This window comes from Oryctolagus cuniculus, chromosome 8, assembly GCF_964237555.1.
Source record: "Oryctolagus cuniculus chromosome 8, mOryCun1.1, whole genome shotgun sequence".
NCBI lineage: Eukaryota > Metazoa > Chordata > Mammalia > Lagomorpha > Leporidae > Oryctolagus > Oryctolagus cuniculus.
This window is the reverse complement of record NC_091439.1, coordinates 93,598,201-93,623,861: the sequence shown is the minus strand read 5'-3', so window position 1 is coordinate 93,623,861 and position 25,661 is coordinate 93,598,201. Positions and strand designations below refer to the sequence as shown.

Here is a 25,661-nt window from a genome sequence, read left to right as displayed (position 1 = left end):
TTTTTCAGGCCTGTGAACATTTTCTATTGTCTCCAGTGAGAGGCAGAGGAGGGAATCAGAACAGTAGTTTTGGCAGACGACTGTTTTCTAAGACACAGAACCTGACTCATGGTTTAAATGAGTATTATATGACAGGTTTTATATATTTTTAAAAATTTATAATAAATTCTTGCACTCTAGACATTACCTCACTGTCTCAGCAAAAGTATTGCTATTTTTCTCATTCATTTTGATGATTTTTACTTTTCCCTGTGGAAGAAGGGATAATATGGTGCAATGGCCATATTTTTTTCCCTACTGTGATTCAAGCCTCTCAGGATTGAAAACATAATATCTTTCTCTTAATTTTATTTTACTCACCCACCTGATTCTTTTAAGTATTGCCTCCTGTCAGTTTATCTACATAATGTCTTTCTGTCCCTCTATGAATTTCTGTGCCCTGAATTTTTTTTAAGCTTTCTTACTCTCAAGGTTTACAGGGTAGATTTAGACACTTATTAAAAATAAGAGTTACAGAGAGGAAGATACAGAGAAAGAAATATCTTCCATCTACTGGTTCATTCCGAAGATGGCTGCAACAGCCTGGGCTGGGCAAGGCTGAAGCCAGGAGCTTCTTCTGTTACCCATGTGGGCAATAGGGGCCCAAGAACTTGTGCCATCTCCTACTGCTTTTCCCAGGCCATTGGCAGGGAGCTAGATCAGAAGTGGAGCAGCCAGGACATGAACTGGTGCCCTTCTGGGATGATGGCATTGCAGGTGGTGGCTTTATGCACTATGCCACAACGCTGATCCCAAGTGTTCTTTCAAACATTAGAAACGTGGCCCCAGTGTGGCTATGTTGAATTTTGTCACGTCTTAGCGAAGCTATTCATCTTTGGCATAATCCAGGTTCACAAACACACATACACACATGCAGAGGCTTGTCCAAATCTGCACCTTTAATCCACTACCAAGGACTCCTATTTCACAGGGTCTCCCTCATGAGCACCTTTTTCCTGTATCTTACCTGGACCAGTGACTTGCTGGAGAAATGCCATAACCGGAGGAATGAATTTGTCTTGTGGCACCTGCTGTCTTTGAAATGCGGCCTCTGTGATCTTAGATAAGTCCCTGGAACTCTGTACAAGCCTGTGCTTCCATCAGCAGGCTCCCACTGGATGACATATACAGAGGAAGGCGCCTCACTGGTTACCTACACTGTCCCCTATCTCTGCCACTCTCTGAAAGTGCCTTTAGTGGCCCCCACTCTCAGCAATTTGTATCAGTCCAAAGTTGGCGCATTACATTTTTTAGGTTAGTATAATGATGCTTTATTTTAAAAGTAAATCATTAACATGCCCAGGAGATCCACCAGTAACAGCAGATGTTACCTGAGAAAATGGGTGAGGGTGGGCCAGCGCTGTGGCTCAGTAGGCTAATCCTCCACCTGTGGTGCCAGCACACCGAGTTCTAGTCCTGGTCGGGGTGCCAGATTCTGTCCTGGTTGCCCTTCTTCCAGTCTAGCTCTCTGCTGTGGCCTGGGAGTGCAGTAGAGGATGGCCCAAGTGCTTGGGCCCTGCGCCTGCATGGGAGACCAGCAGGAAGCATCTGGCTCCTGGCTTTGGATTGGCACGCACGGTGCGCCGGCCACAGCGGCCACTGACCACTGGAGGGTGAACCAATGGTAAAGGAAGACCTTTCTCTCTGTTTCTCTCTCACTGTCCACTCTGCCTGTCCAAAAAAAAAGAAAAAAAATATGGGTGAGGGTGATCTTTTTTTAAAAAACAGACATGGTATCAAATGATTTAATTTAGCTTATTTTATTAAACATTTACAATTCTAGTTTCTTTTTTCAGCCAAAACAGAAGAATGCAAGCAAACTGTGTTTAGGTCGAACTGAATAGCACATAACATGCTCACTGAAAAATGGCCCCAGGTTTCTGCTTTTGGGTAAATTACAACAGTACCCAAGCTAGGCCAAAACATGATTTAGGGCAAATATTCTTCCTTCCCATCTTCCTGTTTTAGAATTAAAGAAGACCTAAGTAAGTTGAGAGATACGCTGTTCACAAATTGGAAAACTCTACTTTTAAGATTAAATCAGATGGCCCAGGAGTGCAGTGGAGGATGGCCCAAGTGCTTGGGCCCTGCACCCCATGGGAGACCAGGAGAAGCACCTGGCTCCTGCCTTCGGATCAGCTCGATGTGCTGGCCGCAGCGCGCTGGCTGCGGCGGCCATTGGAGGGTGAACCAACGGCAAAAGGAAGACCTTTCTCTCTGTCTCTCTCTCTCACTGTCCACTCTGCCTGTCAAAAAAAAAAAAAAAAAAAAAAAAAAAAAGATTAAATCAGACCTTTCCAACTGATCCATACCCCTAAAGCAAGCCCAATCCACTCATCTAGATGCGTTACATTTAAATGATTTGCTGGCAAATTCCAGCTGGGCAGATTTGGAGGCTTTGGGACCAAAGTGTGTCTCCCATCAGCTATCTCTTTCCTGGGACTAATTCTGATGTGAATTCACATTTTCAGAATCCCAGAGGCGTTTCATGCATGAGGAGCTACTGTCTTGCCAGGACTCTCAGGGCAGAATTTGCTTCGAGAGGGGAGTGGATTGTGCCAGCAGGAAGTCTCCCAGAAGCCTCTCATCCCCAAGAACAACTTCCAAAGGATTTCATAGGTGTTCAGTGCCAGTCCAGGCCAATTGGCCTATAAGAGACTCATTTGGTGCTCAGAATCCCTACTTAAGCCTGTCTCTATTTACGAATCAGAGCTCTGCCTCCATCAACCTGAGACAGTCACCGTGGGGCTTCCTTTCCCCTGCTGCGCACAGATTCCGAATTCCACAGCCAAGTATGGGCACGCCCCTCAGCGGCAGGTGCATTGATCCTTCGGAAACTCGGGACTTCCTGGTGCCTTGCGGGCAGCGATCATTCATTTGATTCCTGCAAGGCGTCAGGGAACTGGGAGCCTGCAGCCAGGAGCCGGGAGCCGGGAGCCGGGAGCCGGGAGCGAGCTGCGATCCGGAGCCCAGCAGGGGCGGAACCTGTTGCAGGTTCACACGTGGTCGGGCTCTACCTGCTCTTCGCCGGCAGCCAGGAGCAGGTAGGGGAGTGGAGGGCTGGCGGGGGTGGGGGACTCTGGCGTGGGTGCGGGATGAAGGTACCTACTCGTCATGGAGAGCTGGCTTTGCATTTTGTGACTTTACTCTTTGGACTTTTCCCAGATCCCTTCCTGCTTCCACTGACTCCCTCCGTGGAGTCGGAGCGAGGGTGCCAGTTTGTTCCTGCCAGTGGGGGGTGCCCGGCCCCGCCTCTCTATACTGTGCGGGAAAAGGATGCGGGACAAGGGGAATGGCGCTTGTTACTGCTCAGTGTCCCCCCAGCTCCTCTCCAGGGCCGAGCTGCACTGGCTTTGTTGGAGTTGCAGGATGCTAGGAGCATTTTCTCTCCCCACTTCCGCGGTAGCTCTGGGGGGCGGGGGTCTGGGCACACCTGACGCTTCCTCTTGCACGGTCCCTGTTGGCAGAAAGGCTAAACTGCAAGCCCGTGCCTGGGTCTGAGCTCATGGAGTGGTTTTCGGTCTCTGGGGGCGTGGTCGGTCCAGCCTCTCTTCCTCCAAACCACTGGGCTTTTTCCAGCAGTGCAGCCCCCTCCAAGGTTGGAGTCTGGGGTCTTAGGCAGAGGAGATGATTTCCAAGCGCTCATTTCAGTTCAAGACAGAAACAGGACATAGCTGCTCAAGATAAACTAAGAAACAAAACATGTATCTGTTTCTCCTTCTCATTTCCCCTTAGCTAGATTGTAGATTTCTCAAAGATTCATTTATTTTAAAGTATCGTAAATACAATATGAGCTAGGGGACCACACGGGCTTTCCTTTTTGATCTAAGTATTCAAAGTTATTTTAGCTATGGATCTAAATGTCCCTTTCCTTTATACATCCAAGTCACTTTCACTGGATGACAACCAAGGAGGGGATGGATAGGCAAATCAATAGTTTTCAAACTGTGAGGGGCATGTTTCTATTTTCAACTGGAATCCTAATTAAACCAGAACAGTGTGTGTAAACTTATCTTAATAATGACACCTTAAGGTGCAGTTGAATCACAAAATTTCTACAAAATGTTCTAGGATGGTACCATTATCATCAACAGAAAGTTGAGTGCAATTGTATGCAGACTTTAATCAGTCTTTCATCTGAAAAGGTTGCTTAATAAATCAGTGACTTCTCTATTGCACTGGCTTTAAAGGCATCGCAAATCAGTGTGGAAGAATGGATATTGTAATAATCTGAAATGTGCTTGTGTTATGGCTTGTTGCTAGCATATGTCTTACTCGCATATCGTTATTGTATGTTTTGTCAATATATGCTTTCCTAAAATCCGTATAATTAGATAAGTTTTTTCTACCAGCTGTTTTTTTCTTTCTTTTTTATGTTTATATGCAGCTTCAGGAGTGGGTAAAACTCAAGCTTATGTTTTCTTTATCTATTTTATCAGACAGTTTATTCTTAATGCATTTAGTGAGTACCTTACAATGTATATAATATATTAGAAATCCACTGCTTTATTGTGATTCTTGTATCTCATAATTCCTATTAACCACAGGCTCACCAATATTCTTTTTTACAAATTTTAAAGGCTCTGGAATGTGTGAGTGTTTAGTTAGTATCACTCTGATGATGATTTACACCTAGAAAATTTATTAATTTATTTTACTTATTATTGTTCTTGTCCTTTGTGCGTATGATTTTTAATTTAGAATTTCCTGCACATAATGATAAATATAATCCTTTTTGCTCTGTTTAATTAAAATGGACATCTGGATGCAGTATGGAATTCAGAACAGGGGGAGCTTCATTCCTCAAAGCGTCTTGCACTTAAGCATGCTCACCTTGTAAAATACCACCCTCCACTCATTAAGAGGAGACAGTGAATCTAGATGAGCATTTGAAATTGTCATGAATCTTCAAAAAATTAGACATAATTTCACATTCTTACAGAAGATCACTATGGTATTTTAATAATCTTACCTTATACTTATTATTAACCTAATGTTAATAGCTGATGTTTCTTTCCTAATTACTTTGGTTTTCAGTTCTATCACTGTCGGATAAACTGGCTCTTAAATGGATTTTCTGATTACCTTGAAACTGCACATTAAGGGTCCAAAGAGTCCCTCATGTGATTAAACCAAACGGCAGATGGAAATAAACTGTCTATGCAATGAGCTCCAGCCATCATCTCAGCACACAGCTGTGCAGAATGGGTCTCGGGTTGTCCCTGCGCCTTTGGGGAACACAGACCTCTTATAGCAGGGGAATCAGGTTCTCTTCCCTATCAGGCTTTTGCCTCGCATGAATCACTTAACTTCTCTGAGTCCAGGTTTCCTCCAATGTAAAAGGAGGAGTTAGAATGTGATTTTTTTTTTTTTTTGACAGCAGAGTTAGACAGTGAGAGCGAGACAGACAGAGAGAAAGGTCTTCCTTCTGTTGGTTCACCCCCCAAATGGCCGCTACGGCCACACTGTGCAGATCCGAAGCCAGGAGCCAGGTACTTCCTCCTGGTCTCCCATGCGGGTACAGGGGCCCAAGCACTTGGGCCATCCTCTACTGCCTTCCCGGGCCACAGCAGAGAGCTGGACTGGAAGAGGAGCAACCAGGACAGAATCCGGCGCCCCAACCAGGACTAGAACCTGGGGTGTCAGCACCGCAGGCAGAGGATTAGCCAAGTAAGCCACAGCGCCAGCCCTAAAATGTGATTTCTAAAGTCCCTTCACCCCTCCAGCTTTCCCTGTTTCTATATAGAAAGGCAGAGAACCTAAAATAAGCATCTCAGATACCCTTGCTTTGCTACATGAGGTCTGCAATCCTGTAGGCAAGGCTCTGGGATTCTGTGGCATCAGTGTCTCCTCTGTATAAGAAGGAATATTAGTATGATCTATAGGACTGCTGGATGCAGTGCTACAGGGTTGGGACATGGGACACATGCTGTCACATTTGTTAAGACAACAGTATCTGGCAAATCTAAAGAGATTTCTGACTGTGGCAGGGAAGGAGATGGGCATCATGCAAAGAAGTCTGTCTTGCACCTGCCGGTGGCCAGACACCAGTGTAGCTCCTAGAGTGGGCAATAATGAGATCAGGAGAACAGGGGCTGGTGGGGTGGGAGGTCAGAGCCTTAGCATATTTTGAATGCCTCTTTTGGTATCCCCCTTAAAGACCCCCAGACTGCCTCCCTACCCTCAGCATGTCAAAATGAGTCAGGTTGGCACAAAAAAGTAAATTAATCTCAGTACCATACAAGACTGAGAAGATGCATCCTTACCTAGTTCCTGTGCCAAACTAAGTTCATCTGCACTTATAGATGATGATCTCAGAATGGCCACCAGAGAAACAGTACCACCAAATGATAATATTCTAGTCATTGGAAGAAGATAAAAGAGAGAAAGATGGAGGGATGGAGGGATGGAGGGATGGAGGGATGGAGGGATGGAGGGATGGAGGGATGGAGGGATGGAGGGATGGAGGGATGGAGGGAAGGAAGGAAGGAAGGAAGGAAGGAAGGAAGGAAGGAAGGAAGGAAGGAAGGAAGGAAGGAAGGAAATGAACGAACAGTGAGGGAAGGAGGGAGGAAGAAAGGAGGAAAGGAAAAAAGAAAAGATAAAAGAAAGAAAATACAAGAAGGAATGTTTTTCCCTGAGACCTCATAAAATTGATTCTCCCTTGCCTTTGTTGCCACTGAAAATATAATGTTTCCACATCTTGTGACAATGTATTTCTTACATATTTTCTTTTTGAGCTCCTGAAAGTGTCTCTTTTGGGCAGCAACTTGGAGTCCTGGTTCCCTTATGTTAGTTACAGATTAAGTGACTCCCATTAGAACTGGTGTACCCTTCTCTGGTCTCTCACATTAGTCTCAGTTCATCTGTGTTTTCAGAACATTGGCAATTGACCAAGTGTGTTGTAACTTGGTTACATTGCTGTGCAAGTTAGACATGAATGATTGCTCAAAAAGAGACAGCCGTAGCGAATCTTCAGTGTGCTGTAACTTCATTTAACCCTTACGATTTTAGATACTGAGTGCAAACACAATTACTGTTTTGCTGATTAAAAAAACAAGGCTTTGGGGCAAGCATGTGGCTTGGCAGTCCTCATCCTGTGATTGATACTGGCTGTGCTCCTGATTCCAGCTTCCTGCTGATGCGGATCCTGGGAGCTGGTGGTGATGACCCAAGTGACTGGGGTCCTGCCAGTCAGGTGGGAGACATGGCTCAAGCTCCCAGATCTTGGCCTCGACCCAGCCCAAACCTTTGTGGGCATTTGGGAAGTAAACCAGCAGATGGGAGCTTCCTCGCTCTCTTTCTCTGTCTGCCTCTTTGTCAAATACATCAATAAATACCGATTTGTTAAAAAGAAACTGACACTTAGAAATAACTTCCCTGATGTAACCACGTTCAGTTGGTGGAGGAATCAGGGCAATGGGCTCGTGTCCTCCCCTAGCCTGCATGCTTCAGCACACGGGTAACAGTAGCTTGCAGTCAAAAGGCTGATCTCTGTGCCTGCCAAGAATTTCCAAGCAACTGCTATATATTTAGGAAGAAATGAATATTACAGTTTTGATGTGGGATCTTTGTCATAAGCAAAAGGAGCACCAGAGTGCTTCAGCTGGACACCACGGTGTCCCGAGTGGCCTGGATCAGGTCTGGGTATGGGATTCTGAGTGAAAGTCATTTCTGTGATTTCTAATAGTCAAAAAAATCCCAATGCACTTTGCTGTTTTGCAGACACAGACAGAGAGTCTTAAGTGATGCCTGGGAAAAGGGGTACTTAGAGGAAATATCACAAGAGGAGAAACGTCTTCAGTTCAGCCAGTAAATCACATAGTTGTCTGGGGCAGAGTTTGCCACCAGAAAAATCTCTAAGAAAATGTAAATTAATAGCTTGCTCTTGACCTTATGATTCTCAGCTTCATGTTTCAGGGCATGTCATTGCCAAGGCCACTGTCGCCTCACTAAATGCAGGCAGTTAGAGGATGCACCTGTAGAATCCCAGACGTCTCCAAGACAACCACCTTTCCCTTAAAGCAGATCTCGTTTGGAGTCTTTACATTTAAAGTACCTCATCTAAAGTCTCTCAATTTTCTTATCCATTTTACTCTTGCTACTGTGTTCTCGGCACTCTGATAAGAAACTGAAGGTGACTTGCTGGGCCCACAGCTTCCACTCCTAGCAAGGGGAATGACTCACCTTTGTAATGGTCAACTCTCAGCAGAGTTTAGGCCTTGCTTTTCCCTTGGACCCTGACAATTTTGTCTTCCCCTGGTTTGCAGAATTTTTTTTTTTTGTCCTTGGGTAGCCATTTGTGTCATTTGTTTCATACTGCTAATTCATGCTTGAAAGTCTTTGGCTAGAATTCGGCTTTTCTGAGGGGGTTTCCTCTGTCTTGACCCACAGTGTAGTTTATGCTTCTACAAACCCATAGCCCTGCACTTGGCTGCACCTTTAAGTACCAGTCATCAACCCAAACTCCACTCAGTACCCCGATCTTAGCTCACTTTCCTTAATTGAAGTACATATTTAACTTTCACTTCTTCCAGATGAATTATTAAGTATCCATTCTGAATTAAAAGTCTACCTTTGTCATGTGCTAAAATCTCAAATACAGTGGGATCTATATCTGTGTCTCTGATCTATTGAACTGCCCCCATTTCTCCTGTATTTTTTGTTATTACATTTGGTATAGAGTATTTTTCTGCAGTTTTAAAACATGAGTGTACTCACTATTAGTCTTCCAGATGATCTTGGATATCTTGAGCATTTATTCTCCTCTGAAATTTTTATTATATTCTAGAACAAGTCTTGTTATCTCTGATGCAAATTTTTTTGAGACAGGATAAAAACAGGATTCAACAAATTCAAGTCTTCTCCCATTCCTCGACCTGACTGTGTATCCAACTCCAGCTCCAAACAAATCAGCAGCAAGAAACGTTGAGACCCTAACCACAACAGACTGCCTAATGCCCTGTTCTGAACCACCCTGACCTGCACACCTGCCCAGAACAGCCCATTGTTCCTGATACATGGCCTTTCTGGTGACAGGAGGGAGCAAGACCACCATACTGAGTGTGCTGAGTGCAAAAGAAGGAACCACACCTGCACAGAACTGCAGGCAGAGCAGGCTGCAAACCTAAGTGCATGTGCTGAGTGGGGTGAGTCAGAACTTGGGGCCAGGTGCAGATTTAACTGCCTGTGCTGAGGGGTAACCCACAGGGAGCCCCACTCAATAAAAGCCTGTACCAGCTCCCTTCATTGAGCAAGTCGGTGAACATTTTTCTGTCCTGTTATCTGGAGTATAAACCTTGTCTTGGCCACCCACTGACCTCTTGTCTGTTTCTATTTGTAAGAGGGCCAAGGAACCTGGGGTCAATAACATTTTCACCAAATGAACATTTTGTCCATATTTTAAATGCAATATATTAATGTTATATATTAAATGGGGAAGACTTGACCTTTAACTTATCAAAATTATTCTTCCAAAAATACTTTGTCATTTAATTTTTCAGAACTTTAGAAATCTTTCTGTCATGTTTTTTAGATCTTTATATTTTATATTTTCTCTCCTTTCCTGTTCAATTTATTTCTATATACTCCAAATTTTGGTCACCCTGTAAAATAGATTTTTCAAATCATTTGAATTTCCTGGTGCTTACTGCTAATTTTAAGAAAGACCTCTCTTTTATAGGGCAGCATTGTGGCATAGTGGGTTAAGCTGTTGCACACAATGATGACATCCCATATGAGCACTGCTTTGAGTCCCAGCTGCTCCACTTCTGATCCAGATCCCTGCTAATGTGCCTGGGGAAGCAGCAGAGGATGGTGTAAGTATTTGGTCCCCTGCACCCACATGAAGGAATTAATTGGATGCAGTTCCAGGCTCCTGGCTTCAGCCTGGACCAGTCCTACCTGTTCTATCCTCTTTTAGGGAATGACCAAACTGATAGCAGTTCTCTCTTTTTGTCTCTTCCTCACTCTCTGTAACTCTGCCTGTCAAATAAATAAAATATTTTTAATTAAGAAAAGTCTATTTAAAAAAAATATCTGAACCTGTTTTAACACACCAGTTAAGCAATCTTTGTAATTAATTATACTAGCTATTAATTAGAAATATTGATTTTCTTGGCATAAAATCATATTAACAGCAATAAGATGATTTCATCTCATATTTTCACTGTTCCTATTGACTTTACAATGTTCTTGTCATTATGTATCTGTTAGAATCCCTGTGGCACAGTTAAGCTACAGTGAATAGTAATGATGATTTGTGGCACAGCTCTCAAAATACCAAGTTCAAAAGGAAAGAGTCTGAGGACATTGTAACTGTATTTTATAATGGTTGGCATTTGGCTAAATAGTCTTTTTGAATTCCTGTCTTCTATGTATTTTATATAAATAATGCCAGAAATTTATTGATCTGATCATAAAATTTATATTTCTTTGTTGATAAAATACTTTATGTTGGTGGATTTCTTGACATTCAACCACCCTTGCATTTCTAGAATGAGAGCTGCTGCTGCTGCTTTTTTTTTTTTTTTTTTTTAAGCTTTCTTTATTTACTTGAGAAGCAGAGTTACAGATAGAGAGAGGGAGAGCTCTGGCTGCAATGGCCAGACCTGGGCTGATCCATAGCCAGGAGCCAGGAGCTTCTTCTGGGTCTTCACATAAGTGCAGGGGCCCAAGTGCTTGGGTCATCTTCTGCTGTTCTCCCAGGCCATCAGCAGAGAGCTGGACTGGAAGAGGAGCCACCAGGACAAAAACCACTGGCCCCTACTGCGAATTTTGAAAAATTTCTTCAGATATAAGGCTGGCACTGTGGCATAGAAGGTTAAGCCTTTGCCTACAGTGTCAGCAACCTGAATGGGTGCTGATTCAGGTTCCGGTGGGACCGGTGTTGTGACATAGCAGGTAAAGTTGCTGCCTGCAATGCCAACATCCCAGTGAAGATGTGGCACTGTAATGCCTTACTTGGTTTGATCACATAGGAAAGCAATTTGATTTAGAAAGTTACACATGTATGTGTCTGATACATGTACACTTGGAAACATGTGTAAGGATGTTAATGACAGTATTGTCTGAAATAAAATAATGAACAAACTAGTAATCAGAAACTGAGTAAGTAAGTAACAGTTGAATACACAGTGAGGCAAAAGGCAGCTTTTGTGTTTGGTTAAATGGAAAGTCTCTGGTGGGTTTGAGTCCCGGCTCAATATAAAAATAAAATCAATATAAAACATGGTAAAACATAAAAATAAAAATAACTTTGGAGTTATTTTTCCTTTCCTTGTTGTAGCCCTGCAAAACAGAAAATCATACCATCTCAAAGGATAAGTACAGACCAATTAATCCATGTCAAGTATCGAGAACAATGGCTGTCATACAGAAAGAACTCATTAAGATTTAACTTTTATTTTTCTCAGATAATACAAAGAAATAACTGCATATACATGAAAGAACTATCTGAATTTAGAGCATGTCCTCTTAAAAGTATTATTTGGAGCCGGCGCCGCGACTCACTAGGCTAATCCTCCGCCTTGCGGCGCCAGCACACCGGGTTCTAGTCCCAGTCGGGGCGCTGGATTCTGTCCCAGTTGCCCCTCTTCCAGGCCGGCTCTCTGCTGTGGCCCGGGAGTGCAGTGGAGGATGGCCCAAGTGCTTGGGCCCTGCACCTGCATGGAGACCAGGAGGAAGCACTTGGTTCCTGGCTTCGGATTGGTGCAGCACACCAGCCATAGCGGCCATTTGGGGGGTGAACCAACAGAAAAAGAATACCTTTCTCTCTGTCTCTCTCTCTCTCTCTCTCACTGTCTAACTCTGCCTGTCAAAAAAAAAAAAAAAAAAAAAAGAAAAGAAAAGAAAAGAAAAGAAAAGAAACCATGCAGACAAAATGCCAAATATATGACTGTAGACAATTGCCTAAACATGTCAAACTGCACAGTCATGCAGAGTGGATGAATGTTTTTGTTTGTAAATGAGCCTAACTATAGCTCTAAAATATATTGTAACTCATTCAGTGGTAGAACAATTTATAAGTCCCTTTAGTAAATAAATAAAAGAAAGCTTTTACTTATCATAGATTGCCAGATAATAAATATGGAACAAATCATAGAATTTAATGATTGCCATCTGATAACCACCATAGTAATGATCGACTGCAATGGGAAGCATAAATGATAATTAACACTGATAGATGAAGGTTTGTTGGCTTCTTCCATGTCTCCCACATGGGTGCAAGAGCACAAGGACTTGGGACATCCTCCAGTGCTTTCCCAGGCCACAAACAGAATGCTGGATCAGAAGAGAAGCAGCTGGACAAGAACTACTGCCTATCTGGGATGCTGGCACTGCAGGCAGAGACTTAGCCTACTATGCCACAGCGCTGGCCCCAAGCTCACTCCTTAAAATGCAGTCTTGATTAGAGTCTATTGAAAGTCCATGATACTGGCAACCAGCAGCAAGGTGGCTTACAGCCCTACTGACTTAAACCTCGGCAGTCCTCAATCTACTCTGAACTCTGCAGGAAATAGGGATAGTAAGATCTGTGGTTGAGATCATCATTTATTAGTGATAATATCCTGACTTTGGTTACTGTTTTGTGGTTACATATGATGGTATCTTTATTTTATGGGGAGTGCATACTTAAGTGTTCAGGGGCATAAAGGTATTATATCAATAGCTTCCACTTAGAAAATACTACATAAATGTAGAAAGATAATGAGAGAAAAATGTGGTTGAGTGTTAGCCTTGGGAAATATGAATGAACAGTACATTAAAAAGGCCAATACTGTGGGACTGCAGGTTAAGACACTACTTGGGATATCAGCATCCCATATCAGAGCCCCGGTTCAAGTCCTGGCTACTCTGTTTCTGATCCAACTCCCTGCTAATGCACCTTGGAATGTAGTGGATGATGGCCGAAATACTTGGGCCCCTGCCACCAAGGTGGAAGACCATGATGGAGTTCCTGGATCCTGGCTTTGGCCTGGCCCAGACCTGGCCACTGAGACCCTTTGGAGACTAAAACAGCAAATGTATGATCTCTCTGTCTCTCTCTTTCTCTGTTGCTCTGCCTTTCAAGTAAATAAATCTTAAAAAAAAAAAAAAAAAAAGGAAAGTATACAAGGCATTTCCTTCTGTGGTGACTCTAAATCTTTTGTAGGTCTGAAGTTATTATCTTAATGCAAATCTGTTCTCTAGTCCCGTGGTGGAAGTGGTATGTGCACTGAACAATTAGAAGGGCATGGCTAACTTTGTGACAGTAGCATATGTGTTCCCACATTGCTGACATTGTCCTATGGCAGTGAGCTTGTCATACACAGTAGGTGCCCTGGTATAACCTGACTAAAGTTTTTCATAGGTCTGATTTGGACAGGATACAGTTGCCAGATTAAAGTGTATGAAACTTTTTGGGAATGAAAATGAGTTTCTATGTAATAAGACTTAGAGAACTGTAAGTCAGCTCAGGGTGTGAAAAAATTAAACCCAGTTCATATCAAGTCTTTAAAACATGCATAAGAAATTAAGAAAATAATTTCCTAGGTCAACATTTAAGATTCTACAAACATGAAGTTTGAAATACCAGGAATATTTTAACTTCCCGATATATCGGTTGCAGTTGTAAAATTTAACCATATTAAAAGATCTACCATGAAACTTTATGTTTTTCCAAATTTTTGATTAATCCCGGATATTTTATATTTCATACAGGCACAATTTTGTAAGGTAGAACTCTATGAGTTATCTCTGAAGACATCCAAGCTTTTGTATGAATTAAAATGTGTCCTGCTGCAGAGTTTTATCATACTGTGGTAACTGAACAATCAAAAGAGGAATGTAGTTTATTATGAGGCAGGTCGCCTAATAGAAAAACTTAAAGAAGTAGTATAGCCAATGGTTCCTATCAGTAAGATTTCAGTTAGAATACCAAAAACCATTCTATTTTAAGCAATGGTAAATACATATAATTACATATAATTAAACATTTGCAAAGTTATTGAGTGAACTAGGGGAATAAAGGTCACAGAAAGCTACTGCTACATCTCAGGTGCACCGAAAGTTTTTAGAAAATTAGGAAGTTGTAGAACAGGGTAACTGTCACCAACGATTACAGCTTCTTTTACTGAAGGTGAAAACTGACAAGAATGCCCTGAGGCTGCACAATTCCTGGCACTTCCCCTTTGCTGCCAGAGGAGTAGAGTATTGCTCTCTTTCACCTTCCACCGTTCTTCTGAGTGCCTCTTCTTAGTTCACTTAGAACTCTGCAGGCAAAGAAATGTATGAATGTTGTAGAACTTCCGGCTCTACCTACTCAATGCACTGAATTCAGGGCAGTAGAAGGGGGTAGGTATTTATGTACAAAGTGAAGAGCAAGGAGTACAGGCAGCTATCAATGAAATCCTGGACTGACTAAGGGATTTAGGGTCAGGAATGTTACAGTTTGAAGTTGGGATTGAGAGGTATATATTCAACTCATGTGCAAGTCTCTAGTGGGTACACAGTGCTGACAATCCACTTTTTTTTAATTTTTTTTTTTTTTAATTTCACAGAGAGAGAGGGAAAGGTCTTCTTCCATTGGTTCACCCCCCAAATGGCCGCTATGGCCGGAGCTATGCCGATCCGAAGCCAGGAGCCAGGTGCTTCCTCCTGGTCTCCTGTGCAGGTGCAGGGGCCCAAGCACTTGGGCCATCCTTCACTGCCTTCCCGGGCCACAGCAGAGAGCTGGACTGGAAGAGGAGCAACTGGGACAAGAACCTGGCGCCCATATGGGATGCTGGCGCCGCAGGCGGAGGATTAACCAATGAGCCACAGCACCAGCCCAACGATCCACTTTTGATTGGTTAGTAGTAATAGGACAGCTGGAGTGCAATGACTTAGTGGGCTCTGGTCTGCTGGGGGTCACCATGTGATGGTTATTACCTTGTTCGATCAGGGCCTGGGGTTCCTGTGATGGTTCTCAAAATGGAGTATAGTACTGATTATAGAGGTAATAATTGACTTCTTGGTCTTGCGAACTGGGATCTTGTGGGGCTGGCCTAACCCATATACCACTCTCTTATTTTAGCCAATTACTCTTCAAGAAGGAGTTGACTTGCAATCATTAAAGTGGACACAGAAATTGTAAGCTAAGGGAGAAGGGTTTGATAAAGTTTACATCAAAGGTACTCAGAAATGGGGCTTAGTTTTACAAAGAAGTGCATTAAATTGTAAGGGAACACTGAGGAGTTTTAAACAATATAAGGGATGGTCTATCTTTTTTGCTACTCAGCAGACTTACATATCTTTCTGTACAAGATTAATGGCATCAGGCTTCTGTCTAATTTGAGGACCATGTCTCTCATAGAATGAATATGTACTCAGTATCACCAAATGTGGGAAATTCATTGGTTACTGTATCTATTATTTGTAATATTTATTCCTTTACAGATTAAATTATAATATTTTTACATTCAGTAATATTAAAAATAATCTAATCACTGAAAATTATGCTCTTGCTATATTGGTAGAAGGAGGAAAAGATAAAAAAGCATTGATATGTTTGCAAGGACACACATATGCAAATATGTATTCCCAAAAGAATAACAAAAATCCATAGTTAATAGAGTCTTCATTTCTGCATGTAATCATTAGGCCATACTAAATGTTTATAACTTCATTTACTACTTATTCAGTGCCACTTTGAACTTAGTATTTATTATATTTTATTTGTTTATTTTTTTTTGACAGGCAGAGTGGACAGTGAGAGAGAGAGACAGAGAGAAAGGTCTTCCTTTGCCATTGGTTCACCCTCCAATGGCCGCCACGGCTGGCACGCTGCGGCCGGCGCACCGCGCTGATCCAATGGCAGGAGCCAGGAGCCAGGTGCTTCTCCTGGTCTCCCATGGGGTGCAGGGCCCAAGCACTTGGGCCATCCTCCACTGCACTCCCTGGCCACAGCAGAGGGCTGGCCTGGAAGAGGGGCAACTGGGACAGAATCTGGCGCCCTGACTGGGACTAGAACCCGGTGTGCTGGCGCCGCAAGGCAGAGGATTAGCCTAGTGAGCCGCGGCGCTGGCCTATTTTTTTATTTTTACTAATTTAGTTGTTCTAAACCTCATTCTTTGGGATCTCACCTGTATTGGCATGTTCTGTCTTCTGTTCAATTTAATTACTAGCCACAATATAAGGAAAATCCTCTAGTTTCTAGATACATCTCATTGTGAATAGCAACAAGCCTATTCCCCCTTGAAAATTGGTAAATCCTTTCAACCCTATAGGACTCTCCTTCCTGCCTCTTGGTTCTTTGGCACTGCAATTCTGAGTAACTAGATAGAACTTCAACTACTTGTTCTTTGGAGCAGTTTTAACCTTGATACCCTTGGTAGTGGTGCTTTTCCTTGGAGACCAACATTCTAAACCAGAAGAGCCTAAAGATGTAAGGCTGGAATTGCAAAGTTTTGCATCTGGGTTATCATCAGTACTAGAGAAAGGAGCCACTGCTTCTCACCCTCTGGCATGTGGGCCTGTGCATTCTGCTGTGGAAAAGCCATCGCTTATTGGTTGCATGTCAGAGAATAAAGAACAATTTCTAGTGCTGGTCTCTTTCTGAAAGATATTGTTTCTGGATAAGCCTGTCTACAGTTTCCTAAACCTACTGCTTATGAGTCACATGACTGCTTTCCTTCTTGCTCTATAAAGTGTTTTTTTTATCAAAACCCAAATGGGAATTATATCAGGAAAATTTTTAATAGCATCGTCAGTATGTCTGTAGCTGAACGGACTGATAAAATTCATTGTTGGAAGAAAAGACAAATTCATAACCTTAGTATGAGTCTATTTTTTTTAAAGAAGAAACTTTATTGCAGCAGTGTTAGCCAGATCAGCCTTGATGAACAGAAGCTTGAACCCGTCCATAATCTCCAGGGATATTTTATTAGTGGACCCATTAAAAAAGTGCAGGGTAGCTTGGGAAAGTGGCTGACTACCTGGAATAGGTTATACTGTGTACAATGCTGAGTGCCTCTAATTGATGGGCATTCACATTCAACAAAACCTTGCAATCTGTGTTCGCTTGAATTGTTCATTCTATATCTTTATTTTTGCTATCTCCTGTTACCTGAACTCCAAATTTGGCTGACTTATCCATTAGTCATTCATAATCATGCATTATCCATGTTGTTGGCAATTTCTTTTGTGAGATGAATTTCACAATCAGATACAATAATCAAAGTGCTGTCTGCCAGGAAGATTTTCTTCCTTTGATACCCCTCAGTGCCATCTCCATGCTACAGCTATTTGATTTTGATTAGTATCAGGCAGCCTGTACACTTAGCTTGCTCCAGGAATTCCACAACTGACCTTAAATGTGGGTGGCAGGAGGAAGGGTGACACAGCAGGAAGATATGTGATAGGAGTAGGAACTCTACTCAAATTAGAATTGCTGACCTACTCAAGTCTGATCACATACATGTCAATTTCACTATAATGTTTGGTGGTTCAGAAAACACCCAAAGAACAGGGAAAATTCAGCTTACTTGGCCATTTATTTTTCCATTGTCAGTAATTATGTGTCAACCTAAATACTGTAGCAAGTTAGAAACTGTTTTGGAAACAGAAATTTTCTTTTCTCCTAAAAGGACATGGATTTACTATAAAACTGCTGGGACTTGCTGTTTTTCCACTCTAGGGTTGCCCCAATCCTCATTCAGTGTGGATTCTCTCATAGACCGTTTAAACACACTTGGATCTCTGTGATCATCAGACCTAAGCGACACAGCAGCTGACACTCAGATGAACCTGCTACCAAACATTCTCTTGCTCTGGGTTTTACTCAAATTGAGCAATTCTGGGATATTTGTAAACATCCATTAGTAAATACTGTTTGTAGGTGCCAGATAAGTCCATGGAGTGCTGTCCTTCTTAGCTGTCAAGGAGTACAAGGCACGTGTCTCCTTTGTCAGGGGATAATTACTCTTAACTGAGACCGTTATTGTCCTAAAACATTTTTTAAGGTGGCAAATACCCAAAATATCTCACCAGAGGGTGGGAAATACCTCCTCCCTCTGATATTCATGTGTCTTATCAAGGCATCTAATGAATTAGCTCATTTCTGCCTACCAGGCCTGAGGAATAGGATGTATCAATTTAGTAGACCAGTGCCATGGCTAGGGAAGCAAAGAGCACTGCCAGCTAGATTATGACACAGAACTAAATAATTTGTGGTTTGATGAATTCTGCAAAAGAGTGTGGATGGACCACTGTGAAAACAAACTACTTTGATTAGTTTGATTAGTTTCACATTAGGAAAAAGAAAAGATAATTTATCTGATGAAGTGCTGTAGATCAAGTTCCAGAGACTCTATTGATTTGCTCTCATAAATTAGATACTTCAACAATAACAGTCAATGGAATAAATACCCAACTCAAATTCACAATAAGACCCTGTCATCCTCCATGACCCATCTTGCCTTCTGTTTTGTCTTTATTTTTTCAAAATATTTATTTGAAAATCAGAGAGATGAGGAGGGGAAGTGGAGAGGGAGAGACAAACAGAAAGTGATCTTTGATCCACTGGTTCATTCCCCAAATGCTGCGTCAGGCCAAAGCCAGGAATCTGGAACTCAATTTGGTGCCAGGGACCCAAGTACTCAAGTCATCAGCTGCTGCCTCCCAGGATGTACGTTAGCTGGAGGCTGGAATTAGCAATGGAATGAGGTCTTGAATCCAGAAACTCTAGGGTCCTCATGTCTTAAGAGAGGTCTTAACTACTGTGCCAAATGCAAGCCCCATCTGCCTTCTCTAGGTTACAAATAGAAACTGAATGGGAACAGTGAAGAATCAACCTGCTGTCTCGAGTCTTTGATGGGGCACTATTCTCCATAGTACCCCAGGGATATGGTCAGTGCTTTTGCTTAACCATGCTGTTGGGGATCAGAGAGAGTTGCAGGATCCCCAACTTGGCCTTTTCTACTTTAAAAGCATTAAATCTGTGGATCAGGAAACCACAGTGAGGATTCTTTCATTTATATGCTGTGTCCAAAAATAGCATGACTATTGCAACTTTACATTTACCAATGAAGGGGAGAAAAGAACCATGGCATGTTGGCAGACCCAGGGTGTGGGGAGCAACTCGGACTAGACTAAGTTACTGGAATTAAGACTTATTCTATGTATCTGCTCTCCCACAATATGGCGCTGAGAAAGGAGAAACAGCTTCTACACAGCTGCCTCCAGTTCAACCAATAAACTGTAGGACCTGCTCCTGATTGGAGGAGAGCAGCGTACTCGGCGTGTGGGTAGCAGAGTTGGGATTGGCGGAGGAGGACTATAAAGGAGGAGAGAGACGGCATGCACCAGGAACATCTAAGGGGAACATCTAAGGGGAACACCTGTGCAGCCCCCAAGAGAGCCGGCCGGCGGTGTGCCGCTCCCCCGCGGAAGTGGGGAATGTGGCAGGGGGAACCACCCTTCCACGGAGGTGGAAGGGTCGGTAGCCAACCCGGGAAGAACCAGCAGCAAACCCGGGGAGGGCCGAGCAGACGAAAGAACAACGCAGGGTCCTGTGTCGTTCCTCCACGAAGATGGGGAGCGACATAATGGTGCCGTGACTCAGATATGAAGCCTAGGCAGGGTTTAGTGTCGTTCCTCCACGAAGAGGGGGAGTGACATAATGGTGCTGTCACTCAGATAGGAAACCTAGGAGGGAAGAAATGGGAAGAAGTGGAAAATACCGGAGAGAGAGACTAGCAAAGAGCCTAGGGAAAAGCCGGACAGAAAAGGTGCCGGAAGAAGCTATTGAAAGCCTAGGCATAGACTCGGATACGGACTATGGGAAAGAAGTTAGGATTTAAAGTGAAAGCAAGAAGAAACTTAGATACGGACTGCAGGTTGAAAGTGAAAGTGAAACCTATAAGAAACTTAGACTTGGATACGGACTGTGGGGAGAGGCCAGGAGAAATGAGGGAGGAATATTGTTGGAAGAAAACTTAGGGAAACATACCGGGTAGAGAAAAATGTTAGGGAGGATGAAGCCGCGAGTGCAGGCCGAGGCGGAGACGTAAGCCAGCTTGGAATTCTTTAAGTCAGCCCGGGGGGCAAAAGGCGAAAATCTGGAACCAGAGGCAGAGACGTGGGCTGCCAGGTTGGAATCCGTCAGATTAGCCCGGGGAGCAAAAGACGGGAAGCCAAACCGAAGGGCGCGAACGTGAGCTAGGTTGAATTCACCAGGTTAGCCCGGGGAACTTAGATTGAATGCCGGTGGTGGCGGGAACGTGAGCTGGGGCTGTGTGACTCGCGGAAGCCGCCGCGTGCAGAGAGAGCACGGGGCGTGAATAGATAGGGAATGTGGGGCTAGTGCGAGGCCGTGGTGTGGGCGCGAAGGGGCGCGGAGACCACGGAGTGCGCGCGTGAAGCCGGGAAGCCGTGCAGATGAGAGAAGCGCGGGCTGAAGGGGCTCAGAGCCGGGAAGAGGCCGAGAAGCAGCCTCGGGGCGGGCGCCGGGAAGCCGCAGGGATAAGAGAAACAGACGTTTAGAAGTAAAATGAGAGAAATAGGAATGCTGGTAGATAGAAGTAAAATAGGAGAGATAGGAATGCCCGGAGATAGAGAAATAGAGAAAAGTAAGGCCTCCCCACAGCACGGCAATGAGAGAGCTTGGATTCGGTCTGCCTGATTAGGGAGGTGGTGAGCACCTGCGGGCGGCTAGCAGCTTATGCGCCGCAGGTCACCGAAGACAGGCACGAATTAACATCAATAAGTCTCCCCACAATACCGCAATGAGAAGGCTTGGATTTGGTTTGCCTGATTGGTAGGGCTTGTAAGCACCTGTGGGCGGCTGCAGGTCACCGAAGACAGGCACGTTATCAACATAAGTCTCCCCACAATACGGCAATGAGAAGGCTTGGATTCGGTTTGCCTGATAGGGCTTGTAAGCACCTGCAGGCAGTTCTAGCAGAGCAGAGCATGCGCTGCAGGGCACCGAACTCAGGCACGCATCAGTGCCTAAAAGCCTCCTCACAACATGGCGAAGAGAGGACCCGGATTCGGTTTGCCTGATTGATAGGACTTGTAAGCACCTGTGGGCAACTCTAGCAAGCAGAGCAGAGTGTGTGCCGCGGGGCACCGAAGACAGGCGCGTATCAACACCAAATATAAAAAGAAAGGGGGATCTGTGGGGAGCAACTCGGACTAGACTAAGTTACTGGAATTAAGACTTATTCTATGCATCTGCTTTCCCACAATATGGCGCTGAGAAGGGAGAAACAGCTTCTACACAGCTGCCTCCAGTTCAACCAATAAACTGTAGGACCTGCTCCTGATTGGAGGAGAGCAGCGTACTCGGCGTGTGGGCAGCCGAGTTGGGATTGGCGGAGGAGGACTATAAAGGAGGAGAGAGACAACATGCACCAGGAACATGTAAGGGGAACATCTAAGGGGAACACCTGTGCAGCCCCCGAGAGAGCCGGCCGGCGGTGTGCCGCTCCCCCGCGGAAGTGGGGAAAGTGGCAGGGGGAACCACCTTTCCACGGAGGTGGAAGGGTCGGTAGCCAACCCGGGAAGAACCAGCAGCAAACCCGGGGAGGGCCGAGCAGACGAAAGAACAACGCAGGGTCCTGTGTCGTTCCTCCACGAAGATGGGGAGCGACATAATGGTGCCGTGACTCGGATATGAAGCCTAGGCAGGGTTTAGTGTCGTTCCTCCATGAAGAGGGGGAGCGACACCAGGGCATCTGCTGTGAGACAGACTCAGCCCAACATCTCTTTTATCACGTGAACTCTACACACCTTCACTATGATCTGTGATCTACAGAATCAGGTTAGCAATGACTACCTGGAAGATCTGCTTATGTTTTCCCCAATGATTACCCCAATAATGAAATGCAGTGTCCTTTATTAAAATACGTATGGAAAAATTTGATGTCATAATGCTTCCTCAGATGGATCTAACTTACCATTTAATAAGGGTCTTGGTCTGTGAATTAGGTCTGGCCCAAAAGGTGGGTGAGGCATTATGGTATTACTATTTGTTGAGGTTGCTTTCCATTAGGATAAGAACAATTATTTTTTTTCTGGCAGCTAAGTGTTGTCCTTTGGTCTCACTTCTAGGATCTCATAATGTCTTTTGCAGTCAGGCAGCCTATCTCAGTGATAGTATCTCCAGCCACCATCCCATGCTCCAGTTTCAGAGTATATCCATACTGCAGAACTTTTCAAGGATGCTGGTATAGGACTCACTAATGTACTTATTTTCTTAATTAATTAATTATTTTTTTATTTTTTGACAGGCAAAGTTAGACAGTGAGAGAGACAGAGAGAAAGGTCTTCCTTCCATTGGTTCACCCCCCAAATGGCCTCTACGACTGGCACGCTGTACCGATCCGAAGCCAGGAGCCAGGTGCTTCCTCCTGGTCTCCCATGCAGGCGTGGGGCCCAAGCACTTGGGCCATCCTCCACTGCCTTTCAGGGCCACAGCAGAAAGCTGGACTGGAAGAGGAGCAACCGGGACAGAATCCGGAGTGCTGGCACCGCAGGCAGAGGATTAGCCTAGTGAGCTGTGGTGCCAGCTACTAATGTACTTCTTAATGCTTTGGTCAATGAAAAGTTCTCAGGGTCCTCTGAGAGATATGGGGAAGAAGTGAATTCCTTTCTAAAATATGACAATAAGTGTAAATAAAAATGCATTTAATGCAGATTAACATTAATTTAAATAACCTAGAAGATGGGCATATTCTAGCTATTTAAGATATACTGAATTTAGAACTTTCAGGAACTACATCTGAGAGAGAGAGAAGAATTAGAGGAGAGGAGAGGAAAGATGGGAAGGGGAAGAGATAAAAGGAGGGTAAGGGAGAGAAGGGGAGGGCAAGGGAGGGGAGGAAAGGGATGTAAAGCCCAGAGCTGTCATCTTTGTGCTTTTTATCACTTGAGGATTTTTCATCTGATATGATTAGGAACCAACCCACCTGACTCCTTTTCATTATCACTTCCACTACAAAATCCTATCCAGAAAGGTGCTGGTGCCTTCTAAGATTCTTGCCTTCAATAAGCACTTTATTCCACTCAAGCATTCATAATACTTTTTGGCCATTACTTGCCATCTATTACAATCTTCCATTTTCCACTGGCAGTGATGTACTTCTTATTTAAAAAAAATAAAACTCAATAAAATGACCACTCCCTAATTGCCATTTTTTAGTTTATATTACCTTGGACTACTGATGTACCCAGTACAATATCAGCCAGCATTCTGTTGTTTGGAGGGGCTTTCAATAGGAGAAAGGCATTTAAATCAGGGAATTATTGGTAGAACAAGGACATAAGCCTCAGCCATTCTCACTCATTGCCCAAAAGATAGATAAACATTGGAATGTATTCCTTGCCCTAGAATCTCAATTGGCTCTCACACCCTATTGCCTTCATACCCCACCCTGCATTCTTTCCCACATTGCCAAGCAGCACCCCCCCCCCCCGCCCCAACCCTGCACAGCAACCTGAAGAACAGCCCCAGGAATTCACCTCCGCCTGCTAGCTACCCCCACCCCCACCCCCACCCCTAGCCCTCCTAAAATATGTGTCCATCAATGTGCAGGCTCGCAGTTGGGCACTCACCTCTACAAATTTATTTTCTCTGAATAAATTCAGTCTGGCTGTAAATTTGTGCACTGGCTCTTCTCTATTCTGTACCTCTTTTCCTAACATTTTTGGTGCCCCGTGTGAGGAGGCACCAATCTGCACCTCTTTTCCTAACAATTGTATGCCCATAAACATACTGGAAATCTTAGGTGATCCAAGATTAGGGAAAACTGCTGGCCCTTAATGCTCCCTGTCTGACTTGACCAAATCAGGATGGATCTCATCTGACTGTAACACTGAGGCCCACCCTTGGCAGAGAGCCTGGAGGTTGGTGAAAGACTTTCTGCCCATAAATGACTAATGCCCAGATATCTGTCAAAGTAGAGTTTCTGCCGATCTTCCAAAACTCCTGTAACTGCTTTAACTGCTGGAAGTAATCTAGAACAAAACAGATTTCCTGGTGTCCAGAGTAAATACAGGAAAGGGTGACATGGTGCTAATGCTAATGTGTCGCCAGGAAAACTGACATCGTGGTTAGAGTATGGGCTCTGCAGAGCACCCACGTCCATAGCCTGATTCTATGACCTTTGGCAGGCTGCAGTTGCAATGGCTGTGAAATGTAGTCCATCTTCCTACTTTAAAGAGATTTTTTTTCATACTATTTCTTGAACTCTTTACTTAGTATAGTGCTAATCTTATGTGTATAAAGTTAATTGAAAATAGATCTTAGTAAAAAATAAGAATGGAAATAGGAGAGGGAGGAGAAGGGTGGGAGTGCAGGTGGGAGGGAGGTAGGGTGGGAAGAATCACTGTGTTCCTAAATTTGTATTTATGAACTGCATGAAGTTTATACACTTTAATTGGTTTCTGCGGAAAAAAAAAAAGATGTTGGGAATGATTGCACACAAACTGCCTGAGTGTGTGGCATCTAGTAAAGGCTCAGTGCATTAGGAAGCTGTTACTGAAATAGGTAAACATAGAAAACGGTTTTTCCAAAATCCAAACAAAATGATTAGAATTAAATGATCTCTTTGGAACCCTGTGGTACTTGACACATATTTTTTCAGTCCTCATTTCCACAAGAGTCATCTCATTGTAACTTCCTTAGGTTCACTTTATGATGGAGACCGAATATAGTAGCAGTTTATTTCCATCTAATTAGCTTTGCCTTTATGTAAGAGTGTAAGAGAGGCACTGCCATCTGGATGCTCATGGTGATACATGGGTACTTGAAAAACTCTGTGAAAAGTGGACTTACAGGGGCCGGCGCTGTAGCTCACTTGGCTAATCCTCCGCCTGCAGCACCGGCATCCCATATGGGTGCCAGGTTCTAGTCCCGGTTGCTCCTCTTTCAGTCCAGCTCTCTGCTGTGGCCCAGGAAGGCAGTGGAAGATGGCCCAAGTGCTTGGGCGCCTGCACCTGCATCGGAGACCAGAAAGAAGTACCTGGCTCCTGGCTTCGGATCAGCGTAGCTCCGGCTGTGGCAGCCATTTGGGGGGTGAACCAATTGAAGGAGGACCTTTCTCTCTGTCTCTCTCACTGTCTAACTCTATCTGTCAAATAAATTAAAAAAAAAAAAAGGAAAAGAAAAGTGGATTTACAAAGAAGGTAATTTGGGCACAAATAAATTTGAAATACATTCATAGTTTTTCAGAAATTTTAAAGATTTCTTGTATACTTTAGGTCATTATTACTTCACAAATTTTTTAATGTTTGAACACAGCTCTTTTTACTCTTCTGGGTAGGATCACAGGTGTGTTTTTAAAAGATGTCCATCTTAAACATCTTTAAATAATCAAAATAAAATTAAGTTCTGCTCCCTACCTACAAAATAATAAAATAAAAACTCACAGTATTCCAACTTGAATTTCTCTGGAATGCATCTCTAGAAACATTGATTCCAACTGGATTAAGCTGTTTACAAACTGAGTTTTTAGTTTCTCAGTGTTTTAAGTCCTTCACAAGTAGGCATACTATGAAGGCGCCAATTTCTTTATCCCTCCCTCCTCTGTGTCGTTTCCAATGTGAAATTGTGGCTTCTCCCATCAAAAGGTGGGGGTCTTCTCCTGTCCCTTGAATCT

The 25,661-nt window shown here is 43.7% G+C and overlaps 1 protein-coding gene across 1 annotated transcript in view; it reads left to right on the top strand.

Moving 5' to 3' along the window:
- Window positions 1-2,666: 2,666 nt before the first annotated feature.
- The window catches only part of NPFFR2 (neuropeptide FF receptor 2), a 114,536-nt gene continuing 91,541 nt past the window's right edge, over window positions 2,667-25,661 (top strand). Inside the window, exon 1 of the mRNA XM_017347500.3 lies at window positions 2,667-3,083. The gene's annotated coding sequence lies outside the window, so the exon portion shown is untranslated. The remainder of the gene's footprint in view (window positions 3,084-25,661) is intronic.